General features: G+C 38.6%; 1 protein-coding gene and 2 long non-coding RNA genes across 5 annotated transcripts in view; 2 read left to right on the plus strand and 1 right to left on the minus strand.

The window, feature by feature from the left end:
* The window catches only part of lingo2 (leucine rich repeat and Ig domain containing 2), a 239,702-nt gene extending 223,047 nt beyond the window's left edge, over positions 1–16,655 (minus strand). Inside the window, exon 1 of one of the 2 annotated variants that reach the window (XM_085468894.1) lies at positions 16,146–16,655. The gene's annotated coding sequence lies outside the window, so the exon portion shown is untranslated. Of the gene's footprint in view, positions 1–16,007 lie in introns of both variants that reach the window. The other variant, XM_085468889.1, reaches the window with a different exon arrangement.
* On the plus strand, positions 2,317–3,652 carry LOC146716842 (uncharacterized). 2 transcript variants are annotated; one of them, XR_014922310.1, is made up of 3 exons: positions 2,317–2,371; positions 3,072–3,137; positions 3,488–3,652. It is a non-coding gene; the product is annotated as an uncharacterized LOC146716842 (long non-coding RNA). The 2 variants fall into 2 exon arrangements; XR_014922308.1 differs by lacking the exon at positions 2,317–2,371 and having other exon boundaries at positions 2,381–3,137.
* Positions 7,435–8,825, plus strand: LOC146716843 (uncharacterized). The gene is made up of 2 exons (XR_014922311.1): positions 7,435–7,729; positions 8,030–8,825. It is a non-coding gene; the product is annotated as an uncharacterized LOC146716843 (long non-coding RNA).
* Positions 16,656–21,649: the final 4,994 nt, after the last annotated feature.

Genomic DNA, 21,649 nt, shown 5'->3' on the forward strand with positions numbered 1-21,649 from the left:
CTAGATCTAAAATTGTACAATAAATGAACAGATATGGGTCTATATATACAGGGTGGGCCATTTATATGGATACACCGTAATAACATGGGAATGGTTGGTGATATTAAAGTCCTGTTTGTGGCACATTAGTATATGTGAGGGGGTGGTGACCATTTAGAAGTCTGCCATCTTGGGTACAACTTTTGTTTTTTCAATAGGAAGAGGGTCATGTGACACATCAAACTTATTGGTAATGTCACAAGAAAAACAATGGTGTGCTTGGTTTCAATGTAACTTTATTCTTTCATGAGTTATTTACACGTTTCTGACCACTTATAAAATGTGTTCAATGTGCTGCCCATTGTGTTGGATTGTCAATGCAACCCTCTTCTCCCACTCTTCACACACTGATAGCAACACCGCAGGAGAAATGCCAGCACAGGGATCCAGTATCCGTAGTTTCAGGTGCTGCACATCTCGTATCTTCACACCATAGACAATTGCCTTCAGATGACCCCAAAGATAAAAGTCTAAGGGGGTCAGATCGGGAGACCTTGGGGGCCTTTCAACTGGCCCACGACGACCAATCCACTTTCCAGGAAACTGTTCATCTAGGAATGCTCGGACCTGGCACCCATAATGTGGTGGTGCACCATCTTGCTGGAAAAACTCAGGGAACGTGCCAGCTTCAGTGCACAAAGAGGGAAACACATCATCATGTAGCAATTTCAAATATCCAGTGGCCTTGAGGTTTCCATTGATGAAGAATAGACCCACTATCGTTGTCCCATATACCACACCAAACCATCACTTTTGTTGTTCCAACAGTCTTGGAGGGATCCATCCAATGTGGGTTAGTGTCGGACCAATAGTGGTGGTTTTGTTTGTTTCACCATTCACATAAAAGTTTGCCTCATCACTGAACAAAATCTTCTGCGTGAACTGAGGGTCCTGTTCCAATTTTTGTTTTGCCCATTCTGCAAATTCTGTGTGCCGATCTGGGTCATCCTCGTTGAGATGCTGCAGTAGCTGGAGTTTGTAAGGGTGCCATTTGTGAGTAGCTAATATCCGCCGAAGGGATGTTCGACTAATGCCACTCTCCAGTGACATGCGGCGAGTGCTACGCTGTGGGCTCTTGCTGAATGAAGCTAGGACAGCCACTGATGTTTCTTCATTAGTGACAGTTTTCTTGCATCCACATTTTGGCAAATCCAACACTGAACCAGTTTCACAAAACTTAGCAAGCAGTTTGCTAACTGTAGCATGGGAGATGGGTGGTCTCGTAGAGTGTCTTGCATTGAAATCTGCTGCAATGACCCGGTTACTGCATTCACCAGATATGAACACAATTTCGATCCGCTCCTCACGTGTTAACCTCTTCGACATGTCAATGGCTGTGAACAAAGAGAAACTTATAAATAACTCATGAAAGAATAAAGTTACGTTGAAACCAAGCACACCATTGTTTTTCTTGTGACATTACCAATAAGTTTGATGTGTCACATGGCCCTCTTCCTATTGAAAAAACAAAAGTTGTATCCAAGATGGCCGACTTCTAAATGGCCACCATGGTCACCACCCATCTTGAGGAGTTTGCCCCCTCACATATACTAATGTGCCACAAACAGGACTTTAATATCACCAACCATTCCCATGTTATTACGGTGTATCCATATAAATGGCCCACCCTGTACATGTTGAAACAGTGGCCATCTTAGTCAAGTTATATAGCATTTAACCTGAAATCAATACTCATATATATGAGTCTACTACATTTGCACGAGACAAGTAACTGATTTACCAGACAGCAACCCTCTGTACATGAAAGGACACTCAGCAGGGAGGCGATTATGTACAGCCTTCAGTAACTCTATCCAGCTCACTCAAACACTCCAGAGCTTCCACTGGACAGTCAAACCTCTGGTAACACACAGAGTTAGCTGGGAAAAAGAATAGAACCAGAGAAATAAGAAAGAGGGAGAGAAGCTGGGACAGGAGTAATTCATATCTATTTACTGTGTTTTCCATCCCTCCCAACACTCAAAAAAATGAATGAGGTGGATTGTTCAGTGTATATTAATTATTTATTTTCATTTTACTTAAAATATATGTTTTTGTTAAGTTAACATATGTTTTTCTAATCAAGTCTACGTAATTGTGTCTATTATTCAACGTACATAATACTAATGTGTTACTTGATCGCATAACATTTAAGTTAAGTCAATTAGGATCGATATACCTTGTATATCCACAAGGTGGCAGTAATGCAAAAACAGTTGTAATGAAACCGCGCAGAACAAGAAGGTTTCACGGCTTGTGCCTGCTCTTGCACAAGACTTCAAATTTAACTGAAAAAGGCTGTTTTGGCGCCAAGCTACTGTTTCTTTGAGAGGTAAGACCACTTTTTTTCTTTGACTATGTTGTGTAGTATCTATATGTCCAGCATGGTTATATTTTGCGTTTGTCTTACAAGACATGTTATATCGTTTGCGTGCGCTTGTTTTACATTAGTTTTACTGGGTCCTGGACATGCTTTTTTTGTGGACTGTGTAAGAAACATTTTTATTGTTTTTTGTTTTATTAAGGGATTAGCTACAGGGGTTCATGGGGTTATTCTTTCAAGGGGTTATTTTTCCATTTGCTTTCTTGGGATTCCTTTTCTGTAATCCGAGAGTCGGAAATATCGAATAGGATAGCAAGGATAGCATAAAGTGACATTTAAAATCCAAAAAGTCAAGGGCGAAAGCCACTGTGACACCATTGTTCTGCTCTATCAGTAATCTGTATTATGTAAAAATGGTCTGTAAATACAGCATGTTTCCTAGCGGAGTTATACATATCAATGTAGTTATAAATTACAGTTTGTGAAAGTACACACTTAATTTTTTAAATAAAATTATTCAAGACATATGAGTGGACAGACAATGGAGGTCGACAGACCTGGTGATAATTGCTTCTATAGAAAGTTAGCACATGGCAGTGTCAATCTCTTGCTTTTCTTCTGAGTAGTATTTTATTTAGTTGTAATTCAAACAATAATTTGCTTCTTGAAATTAAGTAATGAATTTCTTGTTTTACTTTATAAATCTCAGATCCTGCCTTTACCTGCTCCCTCCTATACTGATGTGGTGTATGTGGTATTGCTGAGCTTGTATGTGGTATGTGAACTGTTATACTTTTAAAAACAAAACTGTTTTATAAGTTAAGTTTTCTTTTGTGACCCATCCCATGCCCCTGTTATTTCTTCTCCACATCTGAACCATGGTAAAGGTTGCAGTTCAAGGGCCTGAGGCATGAAATTCTTTTCAGATCAGCTGTGATCAATATTTTTTGGAACTTGATAAATAACAATAAAAGCTGTAATGGCTCCATTAGCATTTTGTGTAAATGTTTGTGTTAAAATTATAGCTTTAATGAGGTCTTACTACATTAGTTTTAGTTTGTATATGTGTACATATAGTATGTATATTTACAGTACAGTATGTTGTGTTTGTTGACATATTTTCAGGTGGAAGCAGAATATGTGAGGATTACTACTGCTGCACATGTTCCAAGGCTTTTTACACAACTTGACCAATACACTGACCAGCTCATAAAAGTCTTCAAGAAAAAAGGAGGCGTTGCAGGGAAGAAAATTAGACAAACTTTGGCCCCAGCCACACAGGTGCGTTATTCTGTTGGTAGCAAAATATTATCATCATCATCATCATCATCGTTTATTTGTATAGCACTTTAAGAACACACCAGGCAGACCAAAGTGCTGAACAACACAGATCAAAACAACAACCAAATTAAAAATACCATAAAATCATTACAAACAATAAAATAATAAGAAGGTGTCAGTTTCCTACAGAGTTAAAAGCCAGGGAATAAAAATAGGTTTTCAATCTGGACTTAAAGACCTGCACTGATGACGCTTGTCTAATTTGGAGGGGAAGGTTATTCCAGAGCATCGGAGCCGCAATTGAAAAGGCACGGTCTCCTCTGCATTTCAGCCGCGACTTAGGGACCGACAGCAGCAGCTGCTCAGCTGAACGGAGCGAGCGAGGAGGAACATGTGACTTCAGCAAGTCAGTTAAGTACACAGGAGCCAGACCATTTAAAGATTTAAAAACCAATAAAAGGACCTTAAAACGAACCCTAAAATCAATGGGAAGCCAATGCAAGGAAGCCAGAACCGGAGTGATGTGATCGAATTTCCTACTACCGGTTAAAAATCGCGCCGCCGCGTTTTGCACTAACTGCAGGCGTGACAAGGTGCCCGACCCGACCCCTATTAAAAGGGAATTACAATAGTCCAGACGTGAGGTGATAAAAGCATGAATAAGAGTTTCCAAATTGGGTTTGGAAAGGAAAGGCTTAACCTTCGACAGGCGTCTGAGGTGATAAAAAGCTGATTTTACCACCCCACTTACATGACCTTCAAAAGTAAGCGCAGAATCAAGTTTAACACCAAGATTAGTGACTGAACTTTTCAGATGAGAGGTCAAATCACCAAAATCAACATCTGGAGAATCAGTAGAACGATGCGGGCCATATAAAATTGCTTCCGTTTTGCGACCATTAAAATTCAAAAAATTATTTGCCATCCATAATTTAATATCGCTAAGACAGTCAAGCAGTGATTGACATGGGGAGGTATCCAAATGACTAAAAGGTAAGTAAAGCTGACAGTCATCGGCATACAAATGAAATGACACTCCGTGTTTACGAAAAATCGCACCAAGGGGGAGTAAATACAGCGAGAAAAGTAATGGCCCAAGGATAGATCCCTGGGGCACACCCCAAAGCAGAGGGGCCACAGAGGAAGCGGCCAACCCCAGCTTGACACAAAAACTCCTTTCGGAAAGATATGATTTTATCCATGACAATGCCAGATCAGAAATTCCCACACAGTGATGTAAGCGGGAGATCAGCAGGTCGTGGTCCACTGTATCAAATGCAGCTGTCATATCCAATAAGACAAGCACAGCATATTTACCACGATCAGTAGCAACAAGAATGTCATTCATAACTTTAACAAGAGCTGTCTCCGTACTGTGAAAGGGCTTAAAACCAGATTGGAAAATTTCAGACAATTGCGAGTCGCTCAAATAATCCAACAGTTGGGTATGTACAATCCTCTCCAAGATCTTGCTTAAAAAGGGAAGTTTGGAGATAGGTCTAAAATTTGACATAGTAGAACTATCAAGGCCAGGTTTCTTAAGTAAGGGGTGTATGACTGCATGTTTAAACCCACTAGGAACTTGACCGGTTAACAGACTAGTATTGATAATTTTCAGGATATAAGGTCCAAGGATGGGAAATACTTTTTGGAGAAAGCGGGGAGTAACAACATCATTTGGGGAGCCACAGGGCTTAGCATGTAGCACCAACTCCTCTAAGTCACGCAGAGAAATCGGTGCAAAAGCAGGGAATAAGCTTGAGCAAGGAGAATGCATGGCCGGATCAACAATAGGTGGAATCAGAGGCCTCAGGCTAGCAATTTTGTCCACAAAAAAGGTGATAAACTTATTGCACATAGCCTCAGAGGACGGCAAAAGGTTGTAACCCTCCAAGTTAAGTACAGAATTAATCGTATTGTATAAAACACGAGGGTTATGAGAGTTGGCCGAAATAAGTTGAGAAAAGTAGGAGTGTTTATCGGCCTTAACTGCCCTCTGATAAGTTTTCCAACTAATCTTTAGGGCTTCCAGGGAGACATGCAATCTGTCTTTTTTCCACTGTCTTTCACATTTCCTACATTGTCTTCTAATAGCTCGGGTATGATCTGTTAACCAAGGATTAGTCTTTGATTTACATTTTCTTACTCTCAAAGGGGCAACAACATCAAGCACAGATTTACAAGCAAAATCAAAATACAAAAGTAGGTCATCTGCAGTGGGCAACTCAGGGGCATAAGACATTAATTTGTCAAACAGTATAGAAAACCGTTCGGCAGAATCAGAGCCAAAGGCACGATAACATCGAGCAGGTGCAGTCTGATTTGCAAAAGCGTTAGAAGGAGCAATATCAAATAAGATAGGCATATGATCAGAAAATACTGCATCTTCAACCCGTACATTGCAAACAGATAAACCATGAGATAAAACTAAGTCCAGTGTGTGACCACGTTCTTGAGTGGCACCACTAACAAATTGGACAAAATTAAAAGAGTTCACTAAGTCCAGAAAGTCCTTGGCCAGGGGCTTCCCCGGACAGCAAACGTGAATATTAAAATCACCAAGCAGGAGGATCTGGTCATATCGTGATGCACAATCTGCAAGAAACTCGGAGAACTCTGATAAGAACACCTTGTTATATTTCGGCGGGCGATAAACAATCGCACATAACAACGAAGGCGAGTGGCCCAGTTTACATAAACAGAGTTCAAAGCTGGTGTAGCGAGACGAAGGGAAAAGCTGCTTCAAGTCCAAGTGAGCCTTAAAAACAACAGCAAGCCCTCCTCCGCGACCAGAAGCTCTCGGAACATTAAAAAAGGTACAGTCAGCGGGTACTAGTTCAATGAAAGCGCTTAACTCACCGGGAGATATCCAGGTTTCAGTCAAGAAGAGTAAATCCAGAACACGAGAGAGAAAAAAATCCTTCAATATGAAGGTCTTGTTGACCACCGACCTGGTATTTATTAGACCCAGCCTGAGAGGGACTGGGTCCAAAACTTCCGAGGTATTAGCAACCAGATCCACCGGTCGAAGATTTTTCTTGTCAACTCCGCGCCAGCGCATATGCCGTAGAGGAGAGAGTTTTGCTGGACCATTTTCGAAAGACCCAACAACAGGAACCAGCCAGGAGTCCACCGGATCCAAGGCACGCAATGGCACCAATAGTTGCGGACAAAAGCGGCGGATGCAGCGGAGCTCATGGGGAAAATGAGCAATCCAGGATTTCAGCTTCACAAGACGACCTCCACGGTTACCCCGTCTCCTACGTCGCTTCCGCAGATCCGGTGACGGTGGTAGGGAACGCCAGTACGGTGGTATTGGTGACGGTGGTAGGGAACGCCAGTACGGTGGTATTGGTTCCAGATAGGGAGGAAAAAAGCCTTGGTTGTCATATTCAGGCCGGTCAGACATCCGGATGGATAAACCTATTTCCAATAATGTCTGGCGATCATAGGAAAAAGTACAACACACATGTAACACAAAGTTAACTAAAAACAATAAAACAAAACAAATAAAGGAGAGCGATAGACGGCGTGCCGAACACACAGGCGCCATCTTGAAATGTACTTAATTATGGCTAATAAGATCATTTTCAAATTTAAACAGCTAGTGTATGGTAGCTGCACAGTGCACTTACATTTATATTAAGCAAGACAAAGTTTGGTACTCAAAATGTTGAAAATTTAAATTACCTAAACATATGTAAAATCTGATCCCTTGATTTAGGTTAAACCAGAAGTGAATGTTTTTATGTTATGTTTTGAATGCAAAAAAGATGATGTATTAGTTTGTCTTTACCTCCATTATTGACATATATAATGTGGTGGAAACCCTGCCCAACAGGTTAACTATTCATGTCCATGTGATGATTAGTTGGTCTTGTGTACATGTCTATCTGTGCAGTGGATATGTCATTCATTTTGCGTATAATGTGAGTTTCTGTCATCCTAAAGTATATCTGTTTTCTCTTCCTGTATCTCTGCCACTCTCTACAGAAGGAAACTATTGAAAAGGGGAGGGAGTGTGTCCTCAGGGCACTACCTTTTTACCTGAATGAAGACCCAAGCATCCTCTTCAAAGAATAATTGGTTGGTAATTTTAGTTTTGTTTTTTATCTGTATTAAACCAAATTTTGAATAACTAATGTTGTTGCATGTTGTAATGTTGTTGTTGTTGTTGTAATTTGCATGGAACCTGTTTAAATGTTTTGGGAAATCTTCTTGTATACCCAAACTATTTATATTTATCGTTGAATCTGTAGTCTGAAATAGTGGCGCACTGGGGTGCATGTTCCTAATATTGTGTTTATGTCATTAAAGGGTAGCTTTGGCCCTTTTTCTTTCTTTTTTTAAAACTGGATGCCATTTTTCTATGTTTTTGTGTCTAAGCTACAGCTGTTCAGAGGGAGCTGGAACAAATTACCCTTGCTATCTTTACCATCGAAAGAGCTGATGCCAGCACTCCTCCAGCCGATGTGGGTATAACCATCTAGTGTGTCCTGCATGACCTGGAAGACCTGGCCTCTGCATGTGCACTCTTAATGGGTGGGATATATGCACTGAATCTCAGTTAACCTCAAGACTGAAAGCTTTCTTTGAAGTACTTCAGAAGCTCTTCCTTCATCTGTATGTCAGCAGACTCTTGACCAAGGTACAGTTGCTCCAGAATACACTGAATGAATAAGCCAACCTTTAATTTGGATGATGAATGTTCTGTCAGATGGACAGAAGTTTTTCGGAGGCTGAATGGGAATAAAATGGTAATTTGTAAATGACAGATAACGGGAAAATTACATTTAAGAGAAATTTAGAACATTTTGAAAAGTTTGTAAACTACTACAATTTGAGAGATTTTACTGTTGTGGGGGGGCTAGTAAGAGACAATCAAAAGTATTGAGATTTAAAGGATTTAATTGAGAGATGATACTGCACCAGAAATGTTGAAGGGTGGTGTGTATATTAGCGTTCAAGGCATATTGTTATGAGGTGGAAATATGTTCATATTCAGTTTGTGTTACATTGTGTGCATTGTAAAGGTAATTGCAATACATACTAAAAATAAGGGTAAGTTAGGAGGTTGATCTGATATCCTCGTGTTGGTGTTGTTCCCAGATCATCATACTAAATGTTGTTCCAGGATCAACATTGCAAGTGACCAATCAGAATGTTGTGACGTCATACTTTTGCGACTTCGGGAAAAAACGGCGTAAAACAAAAAACTGTACTTAAGCTGCGTGAAACCGCCTCTGTCCGCCGATCAACTGACCCTAACCCCAACCGTAACCCTTTAATAAACATTAAGCAGAATTGATATTGTCCTTGTAACATTGGAATTTCATAAATGCACAAATGGCTTGGCGCGCAAAAGAATAACGTCACAACAATGTGATTGGTCACTTGCAATGTTGAACCTGGAACAACATTTTCATGATGGTCTGGGAACAACACCAACACGACGATATCAGATCATCCAAGTTGGGAATGCAGGATGAATGTATATTTTGTGGACTTTTAAAGACGAACAATTGTTTCCATGTTAAAATGTTTCCATCTGAAGTTTTTTGCCCAAACACTAGTAAAATAAATGTTGACAGTGGCGAGTGTTAAATGGTTACTGCTGTGCTGTTGCAAAAAAACTGAACGCTGACAAGCTGTTTTATTGTTAGACCATAATGTTGGCATGTTTTGTTAAAGTTTTATTTGGGATGGTGATGTAATTTTCTTTGATTGCTAATATCAGTGGACTATTTATTATCATTATTATTATTATTATTATTATTATTATTATTGTTGTTGTTGTTGTTGTTGTTGTTACATAAATTTTTTTTTTAATTGTGGCTGTTGAGGTGGACACTTCACTTTGCATTGTTAAAGGAAAGCACTTCATTGGCATTGTGTTACTGGACTGACCCTAAGCAATCATTGCAAATAGCAACTTTGCTATCCATTTTAGACACTAAAAGAAAAAAACACTCACAGACCTTACTAGCATCACATGTGCATAACTCAAGTGTCATCTTATCAATGTGTTATGTGATCTTCAATGCGTTTTTTTTTTCTTCTATTTCTGGTAGATACAGACATTTAATTTAAAGTCTTGATGTTGCATCTGTCTACATACTGTTAATTACTAACCCTAATGAGCTGTTGTGTTTTATTTTGGACTGGGTTTACACAAATGCTCACTGAATGTGTTGGCAATAAAAGAAATTTTAAAAAATAAGTTGGATGTACTTAATTCATTTGTGTGGAACCTGTTGACAAAATAGATTTATGTAAAACTAATTAATAAAGCACAAGGTGGCTGAAAATATAATATTTGAATTAATCTAACTTAAATTTAACATTTTACTGCCACAAATAAGAAATGTGTTGAAGTAACTAATCTAAACTATCTAACCTGAAAATATATCATCTATGTTCATACAACATAACTTGATTTAGTTAGTCTTAAATATGTCTTGTTAATCTTAAGTAGTTTTTTTAAATTAGATGAACTAAAGATTTTTGCTTTAAACTAACATAATTCAATTTCGTGGAACCTGTTGACAAAATAATTTTAATTAAAGTCAACATTTCATTTTTTTGAGTGAAGAGTCACAGCATGACAAAGGTTCTCACAACTCTCAACTAACTAAAGCTGTCTGAGTTTTTACAAAAATGAGAAAAAGAATGGAATAAATTAAACGGGGAACAATGAATCACAGGACCATCCTGATTTATTGGCACTTTACGTAACAGTCTGAAATGGAGCAGGAGGTAACTGCAGTCTCTGGGAGTTCAGGAGCAGGGTTATTATGAAATTGGGTCGTTGTGCTTATTGGACAGCAGCCAACTGTCACTATCTTAATAGAACAGGGCAGGTGTAATATGAGACCTTTGTGCCTTACATGAATCGATCTCATCATTTTGGGGCTTTTTGTGTTTTTTGTAGCAATTAAATGGTCTGTATGGACATTAGTCTCTGAAACCCAATAAAACACATGACCAAGAATTATAGAAACTATTAACAACTATATTTGTGCCAATAACTCTTTTGTGGATTCATATTACATCCGTTTTTTGGTTTTTTTAATTTTTTGTTTCAGCTTTAAACTGCACTCGCTAAGTGTAACATTTTACTCATTCACAAGACTCAGCAAAATCTTCTGTAAGCCTAGAGCACAAAAAAAGCTCTTAGCCAGATTTTAAGGTGTATAGGGGATCCTCCTCTCCACAGACTCCTTAAAGCATTAGAAACTAACAAATATCAGAGCTGTACTTTGTTCTATATCAGCTGTAAGCCCAAAGGAGACAAGGATCCAGGACCTGCCCTAACAAGCACTGGTCGACTGTCCTGCTGAGAGCCTTTCATACTCTGGTAAAAACGAGGTTATGGGAGCTTGTCCAGTGTAAGAAACACAAGTACTGTTGAAGAGTCCACAGTCTCCTCAGAGGCATAAAAGCATCCATGTCCTGACATTTTCACTATTGTTACAATGAAAAGACTCCACTCTGACATATCCCGATCAAACTGTGAAGCATTAGTGGGCATATTGTTATGCATGTAATGACCTAACCTTTCTGGGCAAAAGCCTGGCAGCTCACAGTTTAAAAATACAATTTAAACAGCTCCCTATTATCATTTACTGCCACTTTTAAATGCATAAGTGATTTTTGGTTTTGTCAAATGCAGGTTTCTGTTTTTGTTATTTTTACAATAAGACTTTTACTGAATATATTTTACACAATTTGCACTTGCAGAATAAATCTTGTTTCTTATCTTTATAATAAACTAATAATCTGTTATGTGAATATATCTTTCAATGGGGCTATAAACATGAAAGGAAAGAATATGCATTCACTTTGGTAGGAGGGACGAAGCATTTTTGTTGCCATCTAAAAAGCAAAGTGGTCAATACTCTAAATACCCTATTTCAGACCTGAAAACTGAGGGTGCAAAGAAAGGATGAAGGGGGGCAAAGTCACTGTAAGGACATCCTAAATTGGCTGATGGAGGCAAAATACAAAATGGATAGTTCCAACGGTGACCTTGCTAAAAAGAGAACTAGTATCCATCTTCGTGTGCCATTAGGATATAGGCAAGTTGTTCTACTGTGTGAATATTTAATGATTCTTAATTAGCTTAAAAAAAACAACACTGGTCAGTAATGGCGCTTAAGTGCTTTGGTTGGTGTGTTTGTATGTTTGCACCATAAATCACTTATTGGGTAGATAGCTACTAGATGAATTACATGTGTCTTAGTGACACATACTGAGACACAACTCCTTTTATTACAAAATGGGGTCAGTGTAAAACATTATGCCCAAAGACGTTATGTAACAAAAAGACACCAATTTCATCACTTTGGTCATGGAACTAGCCCAAAACATTTTTCCCCTTTATTTTATCTTAAATGCCACATCGGTGCGACATGCTCTGCCCCCAATTCTTAGCCAGCTACATCACCCTTGACCCTTGCTAATGCTCCTTGTCAACAACACACAAAAAGGGACTTTCCAAAGGTAATGCGACATACATTGCCCACGGCAGATTGTCCAGGAAGGTCATTCTTCAAACTGACACATACAGCAAGGTCACTGTCAGTAGAGGCTGTTCGGAGATCAGTTCTCTTGGAACAGACTGCCTTCAGCCCCTTCACTGTTACACTATCCCTAAAGGGCTACACTGCCACCAGCAGTCACTTAGCACATAAACTCAAAAGAAAACAAATGCCAAGCATTTATCACCAAACTGCAGCTATACACTTACTGTATTTTTAAGTATATGTTAAAGATTTTTTGTTTTGTTTAAGAAATGCAACAAATGAAACATAGTCTCCTCTTATTGTCAAGCATTTGCTCAGCACACTTGAGCATTGACAACATTAGTATTATTTTGCTACTTTTAATTAGAATATTAAGTAAAGTTTAAACAGTAACCTGTTTGTCCATATGCCTTCCATTAACTTTTCCTTTTTCTTCTTTTTTTAAATAAACAAGCTGTCAATGTAATGAACTAAGTCATTCAAGATATATATTTTTTTCTCTGTGAGGCAAACACTATTAAAACTGAATTATTTTCCCCTCCTTTGAGGGGACTGTGATGAGTCGACATTTTCCATAAATGACCCAGCTGTTTGAGCATATTGTGTTTCGCTTCATCAGGGATTCAAAGGAGCTCACAGCAGATCATCCATATCCTGTCATGCTTTGGTCTTGACCATACCTCTCTAAAAGCTGGTTTCAGAGCTGGTGGTGCATATGCTACAGATGTGGGGCTAACATGACTATGTTAATGTTTTTCTGACTGCAATTAACCATTAAACATATATCAGCTTGTAATGAAATATAGGGGGTGGGCCTGCACAATATGTGTGCTACAAATGTGACCAAGGCAAATCTACCAACATTAGTGATAATAAATAAATCTATGGATAAATTAGTTGAAACAAATCTGGAAAAAAAACCAACTTATTTTGTTATTTACAAAGTGCATATTTCCAACTGTATTCAGAGGTCATAGAAGAAAAAGTTAAATTTGAAACCCAGTGTTTCAGTCTCTGATCATTGATTTTTCTCCCATGTCCTTAATGGACAGGCTAAAAATATGCTGCTTCTGGGTACAAATCTTGCATCTGTTCTCTCACAATACCAACAATACAGACAACATCTAATTGATACTATACAAGTCGCAGTGCAAGTTATTATTTTTTACCTTTTTTCCCATCACTTTGAATTTTGCCATTTTGGTATGCAGGATATTTTTCTAATATTAAAATAATAAAAAGCTTTGAAACTCTTGAAAATCACATGAAATAACATTTCTTTCAAAAGGGAAATTTGGAATTCAACATTTTAGCATTTTTGAATTCTAAAAAGGTTCATTTTCACTACCACAGTGACTAGAATGGTTACTCTGCCTAAAATTGGCAACATGACCAGGGCATGCTTTAATTTAAAAAGGTTTATCAATATATAATATAGATATTCATGCAGTATTCATTTTAATGAACCTTAATTATTAAAATTAATTAAAATATTCAGTGTAAAAGCTACTGTACTACTAGCAGTCAAAAACATATATATTAAGATATTAAGCATGATTTGACAATTTTATAATGTGATCTGACTGACACATGCACATGATTGCAAATGATTTATTGTATTTGGAAGCAGGTGTGTCAGATATCAGCTGCCTACCCGCGTGCATGCATACTGATATAAGCTGTCCTCCTGTGAGTAATAAATCAAAACCCCAACATTTTTGCCATTAACATTGTTTCCTTGTTGTCTCTGTGCTGTCAGCAACAGTGGATAATCCCAGTGTAGAAGAGGGCTCTGTCCTTCTGCTGCGTCCATCCTGTGATTCAGAGGATAGAGATTATCACTGCAAATGGAGGGCCTTGTCTTTGACTCATTTGCTAGAATCAGCAATAGAGGAAAGACTGACTCTATACTAGCCCCTTAACGGACTCTAAATTCACAAGCAGGCACTTTCATCTGACCATACAGGCTGTATACCCACAGCGCACATACACCCTACTAGCTTACATCCAGACATGCATGCTCAGACCTTCACACTTCCTGCATACAGAACCAACCTGGACCAAATCATTTCCCAATTCTAAAGGGCCAAAAGAGGCAGACATAGCATTGCTAATTCAGAGTTAAAGAAAATACAAAGGTGAGCAAAGTCAGTGTCTGTGTGTTCCTTTAACCATGCTACTCCATATCAGAGGGAATGCGTCAGCCCTACTATGGTTAACACTCAATAAAACATCAAAAGGGATGAAGCTCAGAGCTCTGGACAAATACACACCCACACAGATACCAGATACACACAAAAACTCGTTTCATTTATACGCCTTCTCTTACACACATATGTACACACGACGTTGCATATTGAACAAACAAATAGTGCAGATATAGATCACTGGATTAAATGAATAGAGCAGGGAGAACAGATAACAGGGTCGCATATCTTTAAAGAGTAAACAAACACACATCATGCATAATGAACGCTAAATACGAATTCAATAGAACACTCAATAGAGCAGTTTCTTACAAACACACTATACGTCTGTGAAGGTTCTCAGTCATCCAGGTCATCGTAGTCAAAGGAGCTTGCAAAGAACACACTATACTAAATAAACACACTATACATTCACTGGAACAATTGGAGGTTTTAGCCAATATTGGCAGTCAATGCCAGATACACAGGAGCTGTCATCAACTTCCCATCAGGCTCCACTCCCCCCCAGTGGATGTTTTGAAAGAGGAGAAACACTTCTTGTGAAATTTTTATATCCAGAGGCAAAGGCATTTAATGGTCACTGTTTGGCATGTTACATGAGGAGATGGCATTATAATCATCTGCCCAGGCCAAAAACTGGGCTTTGACAGCTTAGACAGGCTATTCATTATTCAATTATTTTAAATATTTCAGGGAACCGACAGGATGCTCAAGCAATAAATATTTCAACCGTTGCCTTACAAAAGGAGATAGCCATGCACTTGGCTGGTATTGATCAAGAGGGCAGCAGATTCACTCTTTCCAATAAAGAAAAAACATATACGATCATCTCTCTGTCAGACCCTACACCGCCTAATGAAAGAGTCTAAATTTTCATCTGGAAAAAAAAAGAAAGTTAGAGCATCAACAGAAAAACACTTTATCATCACTTTCACATTTGGGGAAAAAGCAAAGAGACACAAAAGTGCATTGCTAGAACAGATTCAGAAATACATAGAAGCTGAAGGTGAAAGTGTGATGTAGAGCATCTGAGCTGGTGTAATACCAGACAGAATCACTTATCTGTGGCCAGATAAAAGGAATAAGGCAGCCTTTAAAATGCTGAGGCCCTCACGTTTATGAATAAAATACGGCTACTGTACAAAAGTAATTCCCTTCTCACTGATACTAGGTGTTGCAAAGATGCGAACAAACAACCACTGCAATTATGCCCCTTCCACTTGCAGCCACCCCTGGTGATAACCAATATATAGCAAGGAAGCAAAGCATGAATTGCTTTGCAGGCAGGCATCTTCCCTCTCAGCAAACACACATGCACAAGTATGCAGATACACATAGACACATTCTTCTCTGCAGAGGGGAGTAGTCTTTCACAGCCGTCACAAAAAGCAATCTTGTTCTCTGAAAGCCACGGGGCTTCTCATTGTGTAGTTGTACATTTTTTCTAACTTTGCACTTTCTGTAAAACTGATTAAATACAATGAAAGACAAGATCCGTCTTTTTCATAGTGCTTTCTCTTTCCCACGTCACTGCATATTTCATGCTGAGCTTTTCGCCTGCCTAATCTGCCCCTTTCACAGAAAACCTGAAGGGTGCTTTTAATATAAAAGAAGCCACGGATGTTTTCTTACCTTGAAATACTATCCAGAATCCTATAGTCCGCAAGCTGTCATGAGATATGATTGGTTCTGCTCCACAACAAGGGCAAAAATCCCACAAGTCTTTTAAAATCAGAAACCAATTAAAAGCCTTTTCTGATTTGAACTTACTTTTTGTGAGCAGGATGTCCTTCAGTGAATTTGTGCATAATCCATTACCCTTTAGTTCCTTGGTTTAGATTAATTTCTTTTGGGCTGGTTCTCCCTGATATTCCACCTTGGCAGAGCTAAACAATGTTAGGTATTCTACTGGAAAATGCGTTTATGAGAGACAAGGGAGAACGAGAGACTGTAGGATCTCTTCTGGTGCGCACTACCAGCTCCAATGCAAGTGAATCCAGCCGGTCCTCACAGCTCTCCCCCTGCCTTCAGGAATGAAATTCAGCATCCGCTGTTCGTCCCCACAACAAGGGGAGGGTGTCCCCCCAGGATGGAAACTTTCACAGACCTCCACCAAAGCTATAGATGGTGATAACACATGCCAGTGAGACTAGATTATGTGTTCTTTTCCTCGATATGCTCCCTGATCAGTGGATTTTGTCCTCTTTTCCTTCTCCTATTCGCCTGTTTGGTAGCGCTCTCCTCTCCAGAATAGACTCTCACAGAATAGATGCTGAGAAAGCAGCGGAATGAGGCGAGCCGCTCGTTCTCCTGCTGTCTCTCTCTCTCTCTCTCTCTCTCTCGCCTTACCCCTCCCTCACACATACACCCTCCCTGTTTCTCACTGCACCTCCCCACCCTTTCGTTTTCTCTCTCCTACTCTCCTTTCCTTTACACACACACATACACACTGCGATATGCACTTCTCTAGCTTTGGCTTTTGACAATTACCGCTGTGCCATTTCCAGCCATGTCAGACAGAAAGGTTCACCGCCCATAGTCCTCAGAGTAACAAATAATGCCTGATAAATATGTAAAATTAAATAGATATGAAGAGAAGGAGCAGCAGCATGGAAAAGAGCACTGAACCAAGAGGCAATCTAATCTCCTTTCTTCATCCTTGTAACCTGATTACTAAATATCCCTGGAGCTGACATTTTTTTTAACTTTTTTTTTTGGTCATAACTTTTTTTTCTCTGATGTTCGGTAGTTGATGCTGGCCAACTGTCAAGTGTGACTGAAGAGGAAGACAAAAATAGCAAGCAAGAGAGCAGCACACTGCATAGAAACAAGAACCAAGCAGTAGCAGCTGTACAATTATATAATTAGCCACCTAAACAAATTGCCAGGAATTCTGTTATCATTGTGTGAATACTTGACGAGCTGTGTGCAATAATAAATATTGTACCAAAAAAAATACAATTCGAAAACATTTGTGTAAATGCTCTCGATACATACCATTCATGGTGTAACCAATTTGTCATATACAAAGAGCTGCCACTCTCACATGCTTATTATGAATAAGTAGCATCGCTAAAGCCAGGCAATTATCTTCCTAAGCCTGGACTTCACATTCCAAGTGAGGTAGCTTGTTTCCTATTTAATGGTATGTGCAACCCCTCATATGTTCGTCAATTAGGATTACACAGGCATTATAATTTAACTTCCAAGTCATGTAGAACACAAAAAAATTTGGTAGCTTGGTTGGTTACATTTTAAGTGGGCTTTATAAGTGGATGGTGCCCTTGATTTTATCGAGGCAAGGTTACATCACATCAACAACCTGACACCAAAACTATGAGCAGGTGGTTTTGGCAGAGTCACTTGCTACTGAATTCCATCCATCACTCTGGTCTCCCTGGGGAGTCATGCCAACAAGGACATTTTTTTAGTCCAGTTAAAGAAAAAAAAATCTAATGTCAGGGGTTTGTCTAGGAAATCCATTATCACAGGAAATATTTTAGTCAACAACTTCACATTTGTCCAGTTTAGTGAAAATCATTGCTTATTGTCAATGAGAACTTTTTCAGCTTAACTGTATTCAGTGGTTCTCTATGATCATTTAAACGTTTGTTCTTTTCATTTTTATCATTTTGATTTGTTGTTATTGTAAATGCATAAAAACAAACAAGTGAAACCATAAAAGGTGCATATATTGTGTACATATATTAATAAATTACAGTAATTCATTCTTTAAGAAATTATTGTTAGCCACTTCTTGTCAAACTTAATGCAATGTCATGCAAACATAAAATAAGTTTGCATTTGTATAGCCATTATACTGAAGCTTATGCATATCCACACACTTTATTACTGATTACATACACAGAGTTACCGATGCCAGCATGCACTTCGCAGCGGCTGCAGCTAGTTCTCAGACACCTATAGTACAAAGAACAAACAGGTTCATTAAACGCATATGAGGCTTTGACTGATGCTTTAAAGCTCTGACTTTCAGGGAGAGGCCCTACTCACAACCCCATTTCATGGACATTTGTGAAACAGTGTAATTGTTCATGTTTGTGCACACCTAATGAACCAAAAAGTTATTTGCAGAAACATCCATCCATCCACTTTCTCAACCACTTATCCAATTAGAGTTGAGGCTGACACTGGACGAGAGGCAGGGAACATCCTGGAAAAGGCACCAGTCCATCACCATAGCTAACACAGAGAGACAATCATTCATGATCACTTCTGCACCTCCTGCCAATTTAGAATCACCAATTAACCTAACATGCATATCTTCGGACTATGGGAGGAAATTGGAGTATCCAGAGACACAGGTCGAATATGCAAACTCTCAGCAGATCATCAGGTTCAAACCTAGAACAGGTCTTCTTATTAAATTTGTGTCATCTCAATACTCTTTGTAATACAACCTTAAATTCCCCACAGTACATATTATCACAACACTTTGGTAACAATGCTATGAAAATGGCAATTCTGCAAGAAGATATACTGCAAGAAAATCATCAATGACTCACAGCATATGTTTTACTGACAAGAAAAATTACTCCTAAAAAGGCAAAAGCAGGTGTGTGTATTTCCACTGCATGGTACCAGTGTGTTTATTATTTTCACTGGTCAGTTTTGTTGTGTCCATGTATTTAATGGGCTTTCTGATATGCTTTCCAATGTATTCAAAGTGTCTGTCATTTCTCCCCTGTGAATTTCCTCTTCGTCACTGAAAGTTACTTTACTTTCTTGCACTTTACCCTCGTTCAGTTGAGGGCAACATGAGAAGGACTCATGAACTGGTGACTCCAGCAAGTTAAATTACACAGGGGAACGATTTATGGTGTCTCATATATTAATAATGGTCAGCTTATCAATGTTTTGTCCCACCAATAATTACGAGCCTTTCGTGAGAAAATTTGGCATTTTCTTTTGTCACCAACTGGCAACTATGATATGCTAATATGAAAGTACAGTGTTTTGGCAGACCATGCTTTAATACTGTATCTATCTAAAATATGATATAACAAATTTTAATAAACTGAACTTGCCTTGTCCAGGTTATGCACTAATAATTCAAAAGTAAGAAATTCAACACCTACATATTATCTTTTTATTACTCTATAATTGCAGGCAATGCTTTACCACAGCCAGATGGTCCCATGAGGCTGAAATTGTCACTTACTCAACTTAGAAATGTGATTAATGTTCTAAAACTGGAAGCAATGTTCAATATTCATCACAAGTGTTTACTGTGAAAGACAAGTGTCTATCTATTTTTCTCTCTCTCTCCCTCAGTGTGGTACAGCTTGCAGATAAGCCTGGGTAAACCCTCTGGCTGAGTTACTAGCAAAGACCTTCCTGAATCTCATTATCAAGGTAGCACAGTTTCCAACCACCTGTCAATGGTCCAGATCCATGTTTCAAAAAGCCAGCAAATACAGCTCATGTTCCTTTCCTCTGCCACTTGGCTTTTTTTTGTTTGTTTGTTTGTTTTTTTACTTCTCAAAAGGCTAATGAAGTTACATAACTGATGTACATTTTTCCCATTATGCATTAAAAGGTATGTAAAATACAAAACAAAATAAAACAACAACAACCGGTAGGTAGCACAGGGAACAAAGGGATTATTTAATCACCAATCTTTACCAAGAAATAAGTTGTTGTATGACCTCACAACTACACCAACTGCACTGTGCTGTCTTCTTCCTTGTAGTTATGGTTAGTTTTATAAGTGATTGACAAAAGTTGTGCTGTTCTAAACACAGGTGCAGTCACCTGAATATGACATGCTCAGTTTATGTGCAATTTAGTGCAAGGTCACAAACTAAGACATGATATTCAGCTTTGGGTAATTTACTAACACGACAGACGCAGCTTGTTAACTGTAATCAGAAAACCTTGCATGTGTATTTCTGTGCTCTCCAACTGATGGTGTTAACAATACTACTACATTTTTCAATGCTGGAACTGTTTAAAAATAATAATTTGCAGATTTTGTGGAGGATTCTTATCCCTGTGTATCTGTGGTCGATATCTCTATGAAATATAGTAAGATTGCTCCATTGTTTAACATTACTTTAGAGGTAGCAAAGGAGCGCCATGCTGTAAATGCAGGCACAGCTTTGATGATTGCTAGAAGTATTCACATTAATCCAAAAAACACACAAGGCACCAAATGTTTTGGCCTCCAGAATAAGATATCATGATTCAACAAGTTCCAATTATGCAGTTAATGCCACTGTATTTATATTTTGCAGTGCAGACTATTACCACCTGCTGGATGTTTTCTTAAAAGGTATCCTGTGGAGTGTTCTATTTACATGCAGCACTACCGAAATGCACAACCCTGAGGTCTAAAAATGTGATGAATGCACTTCTGTCTCTATAGAGCTTTCTGTTTTGTTCTTTTATGTTTGGACTGTGTAAGAATTACCTATACCTACACATTTACTAGAAATCTTTTCCTCCCCAACCTTTTTTAACCGCAGACATTTTGACTCGACACAATAAGGAAAGCACAGGTGCATTAATAATAGCCTAGTTCCATTAAGTGTCTCAGTAAGTGTTTCCATTAAGTGTTTTCAGAAGTTATGACAGTCAGAATGCTAAACAGCAGGACCTACCCTACATGCAATACAGTCATGTAATACACCTGCGCTTTTTGTATATTTCAATATCCTTGCTCGCTTGTCTTTATTTTTACTTTCCGTACATAATGCAGCTGTGCTTAAAAATCCTGTAGTATTGTATGCATAATGCACAGAAATGGGATATGCTACATTGCACCTTGAACTTAACCCTGTTGCCGTTTGTATGCCTGGCTAAGTGACTATAAAGCATGCTGGTTTGTGTGCTTATCAATGTGACCGAAAACAGTAGGACATCCTGATTTTTTTGGCATACAGGACTTGACATATGGGCACAAAAAATGTTTTTGTGGCACAACAACTAGAATGATAGCAATGTGTAATAGAATGGCTTCTATATTTACTGTCAGAAAGGTTGTGTGCATCTTGCAACATAACAATTATCTGTCAATTTGGGAAATATTGTGAAATATTGAAATATTTATTTTATTATCAGAAATATAGCCACGCTTTGATGTTTTTCCATGCTATCATGTATTATCATGAAATTGTAACTTTTTAAATCAAAGACAAATGTTCACTGGCCCTGAGATGTCAGCTCACAGCAACCCAGAAAAAAAAACACCAGAAAACAAACAAAACAAAACCAAAACCAAAACAATGAAAGTATGCAATTTGTCAAAATTA

This window comes from Copadichromis virginalis, linkage group LG2 (assembly GCF_057382275.1).
Source record: "Copadichromis virginalis isolate Kocher_CV1m ecotype Utaka linkage group LG2, C_Virginalis_male_GT1.1, whole genome shotgun sequence".
Taxonomy (NCBI): Eukaryota; Metazoa; Chordata; class Actinopteri; order Cichliformes; family Cichlidae; genus Copadichromis; species Copadichromis virginalis.